Raw genomic sequence first — 12329 nt, 5'->3', positions numbered from 1 at the left:
CGGCAGGGCTGGAGGCTGCGTGCCGCGGTGCCCGGTGAGCTCGCCGGAGAGGGGCGGCCGGCTGGCTTGTGCGCTGCCGTACGGCATGGCGACTCCCCCCAGTCGCTTCCCCTGATTTAGTGTATTTGCTACAATTTGCCTTTCTATTTTTAATTTTTTTCTTGCAGCTATACAGAAATTTCAGACTACGTGAACTTGAGAGCAAAACCTGACTGGTGCTGTGGAATATCTGTTATCAGCTGAGAAATGTCTTTGTGGGACTTTAAAGGAGGGAGAATCACGTGGGGAAAACCCAGGCTCAGGAAGTGGGAAGAGTTGTTGATCCTTTACATTTAGGTATGTATTTTGTTAAATCTAGGGAAGTAGCAAAAATGTCTGTTTCTTAAATAAAATCTGTAAGTAATGGCTGAAGATGAAGGCCATTCTATGAAAAAAATTGCATGATGTGAGCCTTATTTTTGGTTACGTTAACACTCCTCTCTACTTTCTAGCAATTTACATTGATTTTACAAGGATATAAATTATAGTGGAAAGGGGTAAATCAGCCTTCATGACACTAAGCAAGCTAAATTTGACAGCTGTGTTAAATGATACATTTTTGTTTACACTCGAAAGCCTTCATTCTGGGTTTCCTTTTATTCCAAAGAACACGCTCAAGAGGGCACAGTTAGGGAGCGTTTTATGCAACATGGGTGGCATTTTCTTGCCTCTCCTCCAAAGGCATTTCTCTTTCTTGAGAGAATGAATACTACTTCACACACATCTTAATTTCATGGATATTCAGAAGAAGCACTTACATTACAAAACTTGTAATCTAAGCAATGAATCAAACATGCTGCACTGCCCTATCACTCACGAAGTTCCATAAAATCAAGAGAAGTGGCAATAATAATAAAATATCAACTCTGATTAAAACAAAAAACTATACCATGGCTGATCTAACTTCAAGCTTTGGAAGCCTGAAAGTCAATGAAAGCTCAAGGTTTATTATTAATTTAGTCTCTTGCTGGTACCTGATTTCAGGTGTTTGCAATGAATGAAATAATGCATTTACAAGCAAATATTCTAGAGCAATAATAAACCAAAAAGATAAATATATAGGATAACTAGCCTTAAAGTAATGAGAAGTATATTTTCAATGCTGAATTTATGTTTTTAAAAGCACGTGTACACTGCGATATGTATTGTCTCAGATGCCATTTTCATTCTTTGATGCTTTTTACATTAGATTAATACCTTTGCATGATTCAGGAGGCACAAAAGAACATGTACAGCTTCATTTTACAGCAGAATTATCCATGTACTCACTGCAGTGTTTTATGTCTAAAACCTCTGCAAAATAAATGCGTTGGTGTAGAGTGCAGCATTTTAAGAGGCTGCCACCCTTTACTTTGTTGTTGTTTGATTGTCAGGTGTTTCCGTGTTAAATCAGCCATCTCAGCTCAAACCACCTTTAGTGGTGGCTTACATTAAGACAAGTTTAAATTACCCCCCTGTCATGGTTGAGTTGAGTCAGGACTGCCGTTGCTGCAGTTTTACTGCATGACTCTTAAGCAACCAGGAAGGCGGCCGGCTCAAGCAGCTAACCCTAGTGCAGAAGTGATTTGTATTCCCGTGGGCTGAAACAGCTGGAGGAACTGATTTGGACTTGGTATAACCCAGGCAAAAAAATTTTTTCATACATATCAGTTCTGTAAACCACTGACCAACTTTGCACCAAAAATGAAACTTCATGACCCTTTTTTGTTCAGCCAAATAGCGGGGACAGTAATCTCTGGCAGAGAGGCAGAAACGTGCCTGCCGTTGGAATTAACTTCCTAATCTAAACTTCAGCCTTGGCCTCAGATCCATTTTTGGAAAATACACTATTTTCCCAAAAATAATTAAAAATATTTGGGCATTAACAAGAAACCATATTACAAGGTAGAAACAAAGTGGGGTTTTTTTGTTTTTGTTTTTTGTTTTTTGTTTTTTTTTACTGTAATAGGCTACATATATATTTCCCCCCCAGTTTTACAGACATGTGGATATGTAAACTTGTGCCTATGGCCATTTCTATTGTCAGAATTCTTTAGAGTTAAGTAAGTTATGTTGTGAGTGAACGTACCCATATACAGCCTTACTTTCATCCCTGTGCAGTTACTTGAGTCCTTAGTAGCTGAAAGTGCATTGTGCATGTGATTTCACTGTACTGTGTGCCATTTTCATAAATGGAATTTGCTAAATAAGAATTATTATAATTAAAATGGCAGTTTCCTAAAATTATTGCTGTGTTGATTCACAGAAAATCTGAGGCTGAACATAGTACGCATGCTGCTACCCCTTATGGCGCCTCATGAAATAATCTCATAGGGTCCCATCCAAGATACGCCTGGTAAAGTCATCCAGAAATACAAATCTGTAATCATGAGAAGCAGCTTAATCCAAGTTCATAAATGTCAGATCTTCCAAATTAATGTGAATACTGTGGGTCGCACACGTTCCCATATGCTTAACTCGTGTGTGCCAGTACCAGAAGGGAATATATCCTGCGTGTTCCTGTGCCCAATGGGTGCCTTTCATGCAGCCTTGCAAGTACTGACAAGGGGCACAGAGGTACAGAGTGACATTTTGTATGTTTTAATTAGCTTCATGCATGTTTAAAAATATGCTTGGGGCAGGGGAAGAATTAAAAAAAAATAACTAAAAGGGTAGTTCCTGTCCATAAATTGTGATTTTGAATAATAAAAGAACATACTGTAAAATCTTTTCTGTATGCAAAGTCTTACTGATGCCTGGCTGTGTCATACAGCCAGTCTCCAGCATACTGCCTCATGTTAATCAGAGGGGAGTTCTGCTTACAATCTGGCAAGTGAAGCTCATAATTATAAATACATGACTAGAGGCTATGAATTTACAACCAGCATGACTAAAGTTGGACTCCTGAATCCATAATCATTCATCTAAATAAGTGTTCTGGCTTTAAAAAGTGCAGTTGAGTTCAGTGGAGATCGTTCAGGAGTGAAAGTGCTCAAAAAGATATTGTATTTGTATATAGGGTTTTTGAAATATTTTTCTTTTGTCTTTTTTTGAGTTTTCAGTGGAAAAAAATGAAGCCTAAAGCTTCTGAGGGACAAAATCCGGTGTTTGGTTGTTGAAATCCAGTTACCTTAGGTTTTGTTTATCTAAAAAAAAGATCCTTTTCCCACTCCGTTCAATAGTTTAGACATCAAATAATTTAAAGATTGAAGAATAAGTTTAGAGAACTGCATTTGATATTATAATGTGCCACAGGATCCACACAGCTCAGCAGACAATAAATACTGCTTACTGAAAGAGCTGCCCTTTGCTTTTCTGCTAACAAGAGCCACAGTGATTTAAGCCATTATATTTATACAAAATAGTGAAAATACAGATCTTCACAGAGACCTTTGCATGGTTTTCCTCTTAATTTGACAAATCTAGTCCCTAAAAAATGAGGTGCATCACTGAAATAGCAGTAGAATTTCTGTGGTGTTGCTAAGCAGTATTATAATTGTAGGTGTTGGATGAAAATTACTCTTGTGTGTCGGCGAAGGTAATGGCTCATGAAAATGCATTAACCTTCCACACCAGGGCGTGAGACGGTATATACCGGGCCCAGCCCTGTGGGGTCCCAACTTCCTCCTGCAAAGATTTACCTCAATTCCTATAGAAGAGGAAAAGACTGTCAGATCAATAAAATCATTATAGTTCTAGCTATCCTATTTTAAAGAAATACTTGCACGCCACGTGCGTTATTAGCACCGTCAGCGAGGTCCGTGCTGGTGGGCTTTGCTGCCAGTCGGCTTCCCAGGCGCCGGGATACAACCACGCACACCCCGTGGGCTGCAGAGTGTCTGACAAGTGTTTACATGCTAACGTTCATTAGAAGAGTCGGTCAAGCAATTCATGCTTGATTAATTGATTATCCCATGGTGACAGTTCATTTTTTGAAATAGCTGCCAACCTGAGCGGGAGCAAGACAGTCAGACCAATGACAAAAGACACTGATGGACAAACACTCGGCTCGTTGAGGAACTGCGGGAGTGACAGCCCCGCATCTACAGAGCTTAATCAATGCCTCAAAGACATGGCAACGCTATAAAGACTGCTTATTTCTCTTCTGTGTGTCTATGAATTGTTAATGCAGTCAATACATATTAGCTTCATTTGCTGTTTGGTTAAAATGCAATTTAAATTTTCCAAGTTAAGAGTTGCCTTAATATCAGATTTATACAGCGAAATTTATGAGTCCTTACAGATTTATAGGGTGTTATTGATGGCTCAAAAGTCAAGCATAATTCCTGACTTTGTTTATTCCAGCATTACAAAATTAGTAAGAGTTGACATTGCAGTGCTTATTGAATAAATTCATTTCCTTGGCAGTGTGTGCATTTTGAATTTTCTGAATTAAGGCTGAAAAAGTGGATGCATCAGCACAAGCTAGTAAATAGCAATAGCACTGCAAGAGGATTTCAAGCTAGAGCAATGCAAGAAGGAGTCTTTAAACCAGAGTGAATTATCCACAGACAGTAAATGTGTTGGAACAGATTATCCCTTGCCTAATGGTACTGAAGTCCATTGAATTACCCAGGAGACAAGTTTGGCCCAATATTAATTTGCAGCAGATGTTTGTCTAACTAATTATTTGAAAGAATTTGAGTGTGTTGCGATATAATTACCTGATACTGCAGTTTACTGCTTTCAGAGCTTGTTTTCTGTCTTATTCTTGCAGTAGAAACAATAATGCAAAAGTCACAGTGTAAGTTTTCTGAATGATCGCTTCTTTTTACAGGTATAAACACAGAAGAATCCCTGATCATTGCAAGACTGCGGCGCCCAGGTGAAGTCAAGTGTTGACTGCTCTGTAACCTATCCCATGCGCAGATGCTGTTTCGAGCCTTGATCAGCCAAATATTCAGGTAGCCTCTCTCCTCTTGTCACCCGCCTGCATACTTCTCCCTCCTCCATATCCTCGCACATTAGGTGTACGGGGTGATGGGGCAGGACCACGCCGCACCATCCGGTGTGGTTCTTCATCCTTTCCGGATCCCTTACTCCTGTTACATCCAGCAAAACTGTTCTTGCTCGCATCCATTCTTGGCTGCCCCCCTCAAAGGTTTGAGCTTGTTCTCCCTGAAGTCAGTAGGAGCTTTACTGCTAAATTCAGTCATGGCCAATCTTTAAATAGACTTTTCATGGTGTTTTGTTTATTTAGAATTTCTACAAAACTTCAGGCTTCTTCTGAATTATGAGATTTTTCTGGAGTCATGGAAAAGAGAATTTTATGAAGAGAAATGAAAAAGGTTGGGCTTTGCCATAGAGAAAGGATAGACACAGCGGGATCCAACAAAACGATGATTCGAATAGAGGTGTAAAATTGGGGAACCATCTATTCATTTTTTTTCATAAAACAGCATCATGAGGAAGGTACTTGAAGTGAAATCTAGCAGATTTGCTGAAACTTGATGATGTTTTTTTCACACAATACAGGGACTGCAAAATGCCCTACCACAGGATGTCATAATATGCAGACATCTAATACTTTAGAAACAACCAGAGATACCTACATATATCATGAAGATGTCCTGAGTATGTTATAAAATAAAGATGATCTTTGTAAGAAATACGCATACTCCTGCATTAGGGCATAAACTGTCTTTTGCTAATGAGAATCCTGAAGGAACTTTACTTGAGAATAGTTTATTCCGTAGCAGACTGTGCTGCATTTTCCTCTAAATCACATTGTACCATCTATTGCTAAAGGATATTTTACTGGATGGGCTGCTGATCTCCAGCACCATGGCAATTCCTATGTTCCCATTAACAGAGCCTGCTAACTGTCATTTCAGTGGCAATTAGCAGGCAAATCCTATTATGGAAATAAGATCACCTAATCCTCAACTCTGGCACATGCTATTCACGAGGATAGGTGTTTAATTATAAGGCTTCTGCAGGCTACATATATTTTGTGCAAAAATTCCAGAAAATACAGAGACTCTGTTAGAAAACTTCACTTTAAAATGCCAAGTTAGACATCTGCTACTTCAAAATTATTACTTCAGCCCTTTTAATTGAAACAACTACTTTTCTGTGCTGTTCAGAGTCGCTTTTTACAACTTGTGATAATGTAGGAAAGCCAGCAAGGTCTCAAGTGTCACTAGCAATTTTCCTCTCTGCTGCATTTTTAACTTGTTTACCAAGGTACAAAGCAAGAAAAAGATACTTTGAGAGAGCCCACCAGGTACATTATCCACTCGGTGGTTTGATCCTTTTAAACTAGTTCATTAGGTATAGCAGAAAGAGAGAAACAGTGAGTGAGTGAATGAGAGAGACCCCGGGTTGCACACAGTAATGCACTCAGCCATTAGACAGCCCAGCACTGTGCTAAAAGAACCCTTCTGCCTGTATCGCCCGCCGTTCGTGTGGCAATGACTGAAAAATGAGTGCATCCATTTTTAATTTAACAGAACTGTAGCCACGGTCTTGGGATTTCTTGTTTGGTTGTTTCCGATCATCTTTTTCTGATAGGAAAAGGGCTAACTCCAAGGAATGTGAAATCTAACCAAAGTAAGATTAGTTAAGGACAACCTGGATTTTCAATTTAGTTGGGGCATGGGGACAATTTCCATGCAGGATGATGATGTGTGCTGCCCTTTCCCTCCTGCAGAAGCTGTCTTTGGGCAGGGGGAGTTTGCTTGAAGACTTTGTGCTCTGCATAATCTAACTAGCTCTTCTTTAGACGACTTATTTCCTACAGTTCAGTGTGGACTGTGATGCTTTTCAAAGTATTTGACACCAGCCCAAATGTGCTGTCCTTAAAGTTAACAGAAACTTGGAACTTTTGTTTCTGCCAGCTAACAGTCTACGTACAAACCTTGACCATACAAGCAGAATTTGCCTTAAAGGCTGTGCCATAACGTAAGTTGCTGTAATGCTACTAAGAACTCAGCATCAGTGCATTTTAAAATCTTTTCATTATCATTTCTATTTCACAGGGCCAAGAGAACTGCTCCGAATCTCCGTTTCCATGATATACATGCTGTTCCTAGTCTTTTATTATACTTAATAGTTCCCTGAATTAGCTGAATTGTGAGTTCAGGGCTCAGAATTGTGAAGGTGTGCCATCTTGGGCTGATGCACTTTCAAATTACCGCAATTAAATCTCAATTACAACAATTAAAAGCAAAACAATTAACAATTCTTCAAAAAATTTTTTTTTTTTTTGCAAAGATTTTTTTTTTTTAGCAGCTCAGCTTACTCATTGTTTTCCCTATTCTTCCCCAAAGCCCTGGATACATTTTCTCAATAGCTCTTTCAATTACAAGTATCAGTGTTATGATTCTTTGTCATGCTTTGTATTTTCCCATCCCAAGACTCTAAATCTGTTCCTTTTCTCTTCCATGTTATCTTTAACATCTTTATAACAAAAGTGCTGCAAAAGCCATTGGAGAAAGATCAGTCTGTCTGACAACATCATTCTTTGCAGCGTGGTGGATTTTGAATAGAGGCTGGCGGCTCTGTTGTGAGAAGCAGCAGCTCCCGAACAATGGAGGATAAGCATCAGAAGCACCTTGGGAAAACCTCTGATTTCAAAGTGCTGTGGTGTGAATATGAATTTTAACTAGCAAGAAGAAAAAAAGAGTATCTCCTTTTAGAAAGCTGAGTTCAACCCTATTGAAACACAAGGGCTGGAGGAACTGATAAGTACTTGGGACACAATACAAAACAAGTCAACGGAAAAGTTCCTGCTAACTTCAATAGTCGTCGACTCAGGTTTTCTAAAGCTATGTTTTTCAAGCACTTATGGACACGAATCTTCCCAAGCATGAGAAGCTAACATAATTGTTGAACAGTTTAGGTATTTATGTGGATAATTTGGCAACCCTGAGGAAGGGAAGATGCAGCACTGGCAAAAAAGATTGGCCACGCTAAAAGCAACCCCAGAGGGAGGATCAGTGCCCAGCGCCCCGAAAGCTTGAAAGCAGAGATGCTGGCGGGAAGCTACCGAGAGCCGTCAGGCTCTGATGCCTTTGGGTGTCCAGGGGAGGCTCGAACTTGCCTGCAGGAGTGCTAGGTGTTGTGCTCGTGTCCGAAAGGCCTTGGGCTGCTGCCTGCAGCTCAAAGTGTGGGGCCGCTGGCTGACCTTGCGGAGGCTGCTGCGTTATTTCTGGACCCTTTTTCCGCGAGGCTGAATTTTAAGCAGAACCGGGGATTCTGCAGCTTTGATTATTTCCCTGGATAGATCTTTCCCTTTCTATTGTTTAAAATAAATAAATAAATGTTAGGGGAAGAGATCTGAAAGATTTACATTTGCAAGGAGGGTTAAACGGTGGTTGCCAAGCACAGCTGGAGCGTGTCTCATGTGCTGCATCTCTGAGCCTGGCCTCCACGGGCTCGTACACAAAGCACTGCTTGCGCACAGCTTCATGGCTAAGCTAGGGGAAATAACCAAGAGGAAGAGATGAGCTACATAAAGAGTTATCTTCAGAAGTTCCCTGAATAAAGGCAAAACAAATACTGTGTGCTTCTGAAGCAATAGAGTGTGTGTGGGGGGGTTTCTTGGAGCTGAGTGAGGCTGCAAGAAGGACTGGTGACCACGTGTCCACTGCTGGCCCCTAGTCCTGCACTGGCCCAGGAAGATGGTGCCGCGTTTTGCCCGTGTGGCTTTTGGTGTCTGGCGGGGAGCGCTTCTAGGGTCACGCAGGCTGGAAGGACTGTGTTTTGTTTCAGCTTCCTTTCGCAGAGCTCATTTCCTAAGTTTTGTGCAACTCTATTTTTCACCCAGGATAAAAGGCAGGTTAAAATCTAGCTGCAGTGTCCGTCCTTGCACGTAGAGCCTTCGTTTCAGAATGGGGTCTCTAAATATTTATAGGTTTGGGTTCTAAACTTGATGTATATTTGACCTTCATACATATTTCAGTTCTGGTCCACTCTTTGCATTGAATGTAAGCACCTTCTAGCTATGTTCAAATACACTATTTTAGCTGAAAGGGTTGGACATAAGGGAAATTCATGGGGAAAAGGGGGTAAGAGTAACAAAATACCTGTGCATTCATATAGTTCATGTAAATATAAATATGTAGCCTTAGATATATTTGTTGCACTGAAATTATATCCTTAATGCAGTAGTTTCAACCTTAATTCAGCCTGTGAGGCTCTAAAAAGATTCTGTGGCTATAAGGACCTCTTTATATTGAAGCCTGTTAGTAGTAAGCTTACTTTTCTTGCCTTTTTGGGACCTTTTATCACCTTAAAAGCAATCCGTAGATTTGCAGGGGTCCACAGACCATAGTGACTTATTGACAGCTACTGCACTAATGTGCTTATGGACAGGGAGAAACACAGGGGTGCCAGCTCTGTCCTCACAGACTGGCTCCTCCTGAGCATCCAGCATCTGCACCGTTTTTGTGAAAGTAAAGTTGACAGATATACCTATGGGGGAGACGTACCATGCTATGTGTTGGCTGCCTCTGGAACAAAATTTTGCAGGTGAAAAATCCCTGTATTGCATCATCAGACTGCAAGCATATAATATTACTAGCTAGGAGCTGTTGAATTTTAAATGAAAGGTTTACTTCTCTGTGATTTGTACCACTGCATGCTAATGCAGGAAATGGTATCTACTGAACCTCTAAGTAATGTATATGATGCATCATTTTTTTCCATGTCCAGCAAAAAAGCAGCTGTCAAAAATTTCAATTTTCTGTTTTAATGCCTTCAAATAACCTTTGCAAATGCTAATTTCCTTGTACAGCATTCTCCAGCAGTTTTAGTTAGGGCAATGTAAGCAGCATGGATTTTGCAGTTTTGCTTTTTTTTTGAAGCACCTCAGCTAGGGTTTTTTTTCATAATTATTGTGTTTTTAAATTGATATCAGATTTCGCAAGCATATTATTCTAACCACAGTAGCAACTTTCAGTTTGCATATTGAATAACAGTCCTTTCACGTTATTCAGAACTGGTTTGTATCTGGTGAACTTCTAATATTTTTTTCCTTAGATTCTGACAGTTATGTAATTATCTTGTTAACACGGATCATTTGATTTTATATCAGCTTAAACTGTAGTCTCAATGAGGGTTCATTTTTGCAGTATGCTGTGTTGACAGCAAGGTATGGAGAACTTGAATGGATATATATCTTATTAAATGCAGATTTCATTAGCATATTATGTTAATACTCTTTTAAGTTCAATAAATTTGTGTGGCACACTTAAAAAGCTATAAGCTTCTCCATAAAGGTTTGGATAAACATTTTGAAGCTTTATCTTGGTGTTCATTAGTGTGCATACAGATTTTTGCTTTTGGCAGTGGCCGTCTGCGGCAGGGTGTTTCCTCACCTGCGGTGCAGCTGGTGGTAGATTATCCTCCAGCATTGCCTATGGTTGTTGGGCTTGGGGTGGTGGTCTTTGCCCATACGTGCGTTACGAAAATACCGCACGTTCTTTGGCAATAATCCATTTTGTTTAGGATCAGAATGCTTAAGGAGAGCAATTATATCTTTTCCTTAATAAAATTCTCTAAGTAAAAAGAAATCCTATTTTTTTACATCTCTCATTTGAATGTCAGGTAGGTCCTTGAAAGACCCATTCATTTCTGTTGAATCACGGAAAGTAGGTAAGAGAGCTCTGTTCAGCAGGAGAGCAAGTTGTGTTTAATGCCCTGTCTAAAAGAGAGTGATGGGTTACTTTATAAATACTACGTTTCCTTTGCAATGCCACTTAGGTAGACTACGTCAACATTTTGAATTGGTAGCTAAACTAAAAGAAGTTGGGAAAAGACTAAATGAGTATGTTTTTTTTCCTGCTGCAGCATTGTTCACCTTTCAGTGTGGATCATTTTACTTAATCCAGAAGGTTTCATTCTGTCTTGGGATGCCTTTTTACCTTTATTTTTTTCAAGAAAGAATTTGGTTTTGAAATTTAAATTTCAAATATGTTAGTTTAGAAAGATCATTTTTGCTTGAACCGACACTTTTCAAATTATCCATGTGAAGAATTTTACACAGCTTTACCCGTAAGGAAGCTGGGCTGCTTCATTGATACAGTTCATCTAACGTAACAGAAAGGCAAATCTGCAATCAAAGGATTTATAAACCTGACTGTCTGTCTTACAGAAATGTCTGTAAAGTTTCATTTATATTTTCTTTATGGTTTTCTTTACTGCAGTAAATGTTCAGTAGAGCTAATGACTAATTTACTCAGTTTTTTAAATCATAAATTTGCTGATGAACAGAATAGTCCAATTTCTTTTGAGCATTTCATCACTTTTAAATTCTTTGTTCTTTTTACGCTTTTATTTAAGAACTGTAAATGCACTCGGGGAAACGTTCTCGAATAGTATTCACCTAAGGCTTGTCCTTTCTGTGGGAGCAGTCTTGCCAGCAGGCCCATTCCCTGGAAGAAGCGTAGACGGGAAGCACGGAGGGCGCGGAAGGGGCGCTGGGTGCCCCCACGCACCGCCCCGGAGGGCCGAGCAGGAGGCACCGCTGCCGCTGCTCTGTGGTGGAAGGAGAGTTTTGGTGCTCATCGTCACCTCCCACCTGTCCGGGCAGCCCGGTGACAAGAGGAATTTGCCGTTTACATGCTGCATTCGTAATACAGCCAGGTTGGGTCCCGTGTTATCTGAGAAATGTTTTAACACCTTGTGAGCTTTTTTTCTTTTAAGCTGAAATCAGTTAAAATCAGTCCAGGAAAGGGGAAGAACAAAACTAGAAAACTTTTTTTTTCCCCTCAGCATAAATAACCTGCAACTTGGATTTGGTTTGGAGAGCCTCGCGCTACCTCCATTGCCGGGGAGACGTGCTGGTGTCACTCTCTCGTCAGGTTACGCTTGGCGCTGACACCGCGGTGGCCCGCTGTGAAGATGAAGGCACCTCCAGTCTGCTTTTATTGCTTTTTCCACACTGAAGGGAGAAAAACCCTACCATCTTTAGGATCAGATCTTGCCCAGAGAATTGAGTAATTATTAAACCTGTTGCAAAGGAAATGAACGAGCAGAATCAATCAGCTGTCTCGAAGGGATGCGTTTTGTGCTATCCAGGCTTGCTGATAAGGCAGAGAGAATATTTTAACTCCGCTAATTAAAACAGCATGGGAAGATATCAAAACGTGAAAACGTAGTGCCGACCCATCCGACGCAGCCCAGGGCAGGCGGGTCGGGCTTCGCCGTGGGTCACCGTACCCAGGGCATTGCTAGGCGCGGGCTGTCCAGGTCCCAGCCCTGCCGCTGCCGGTGCGGGGCCCCGCGAGGCAGGTTCGTGCGGCCGCGCGGGGCAAATGCAGCGGTAAGTCGTGCAACAGAGCTTACGAGCGCTTCGTTTGGGAGCA

At 40.7% G+C, this 12329-nt stretch overlaps 1 protein-coding gene and 2 long non-coding RNA genes across 4 annotated transcripts in view; 2 read left to right on the top strand and 1 right to left on the bottom strand.

Annotated features, from left to right (window-relative positions):
• LOC135329783 (uncharacterized) overlaps positions 1 to 307 on the top strand; it is a 127604-nt gene extending 127297 nt beyond the window's left edge. Inside the window, exon 4 of the long non-coding RNA XR_010391461.1 lies at positions 168 to 307. This is a non-coding gene — a long non-coding RNA (uncharacterized LOC135329783). The remainder of the gene's footprint in view (positions 1 to 167) is intronic.
• The window catches only part of CHST8 (carbohydrate sulfotransferase 8), a 189417-nt gene that overhangs the window by 126059 nt on the left and 51029 nt on the right, over positions 1 to 12329 (bottom strand). The gene's annotated exons all lie outside the window — the stretch shown is intronic.
• Positions 4800 to 10535, top strand: LOC135329784 (uncharacterized). The gene is made up of 2 exons (XR_010391462.1): positions 4800 to 4922; positions 7434 to 10535. It is a non-coding gene; the product is annotated as an uncharacterized LOC135329784 (long non-coding RNA).

Source organism: Dromaius novaehollandiae, chromosome 13 (assembly GCF_036370855.1).
Source record: "Dromaius novaehollandiae isolate bDroNov1 chromosome 13, bDroNov1.hap1, whole genome shotgun sequence".
NCBI lineage: Eukaryota > Metazoa > Chordata > Aves > Casuariiformes > Dromaiidae > Dromaius > Dromaius novaehollandiae.
Note: the sequence above shows the minus strand (reverse complement) of the source record. Positions and strands in the feature narration are given on the sequence as shown.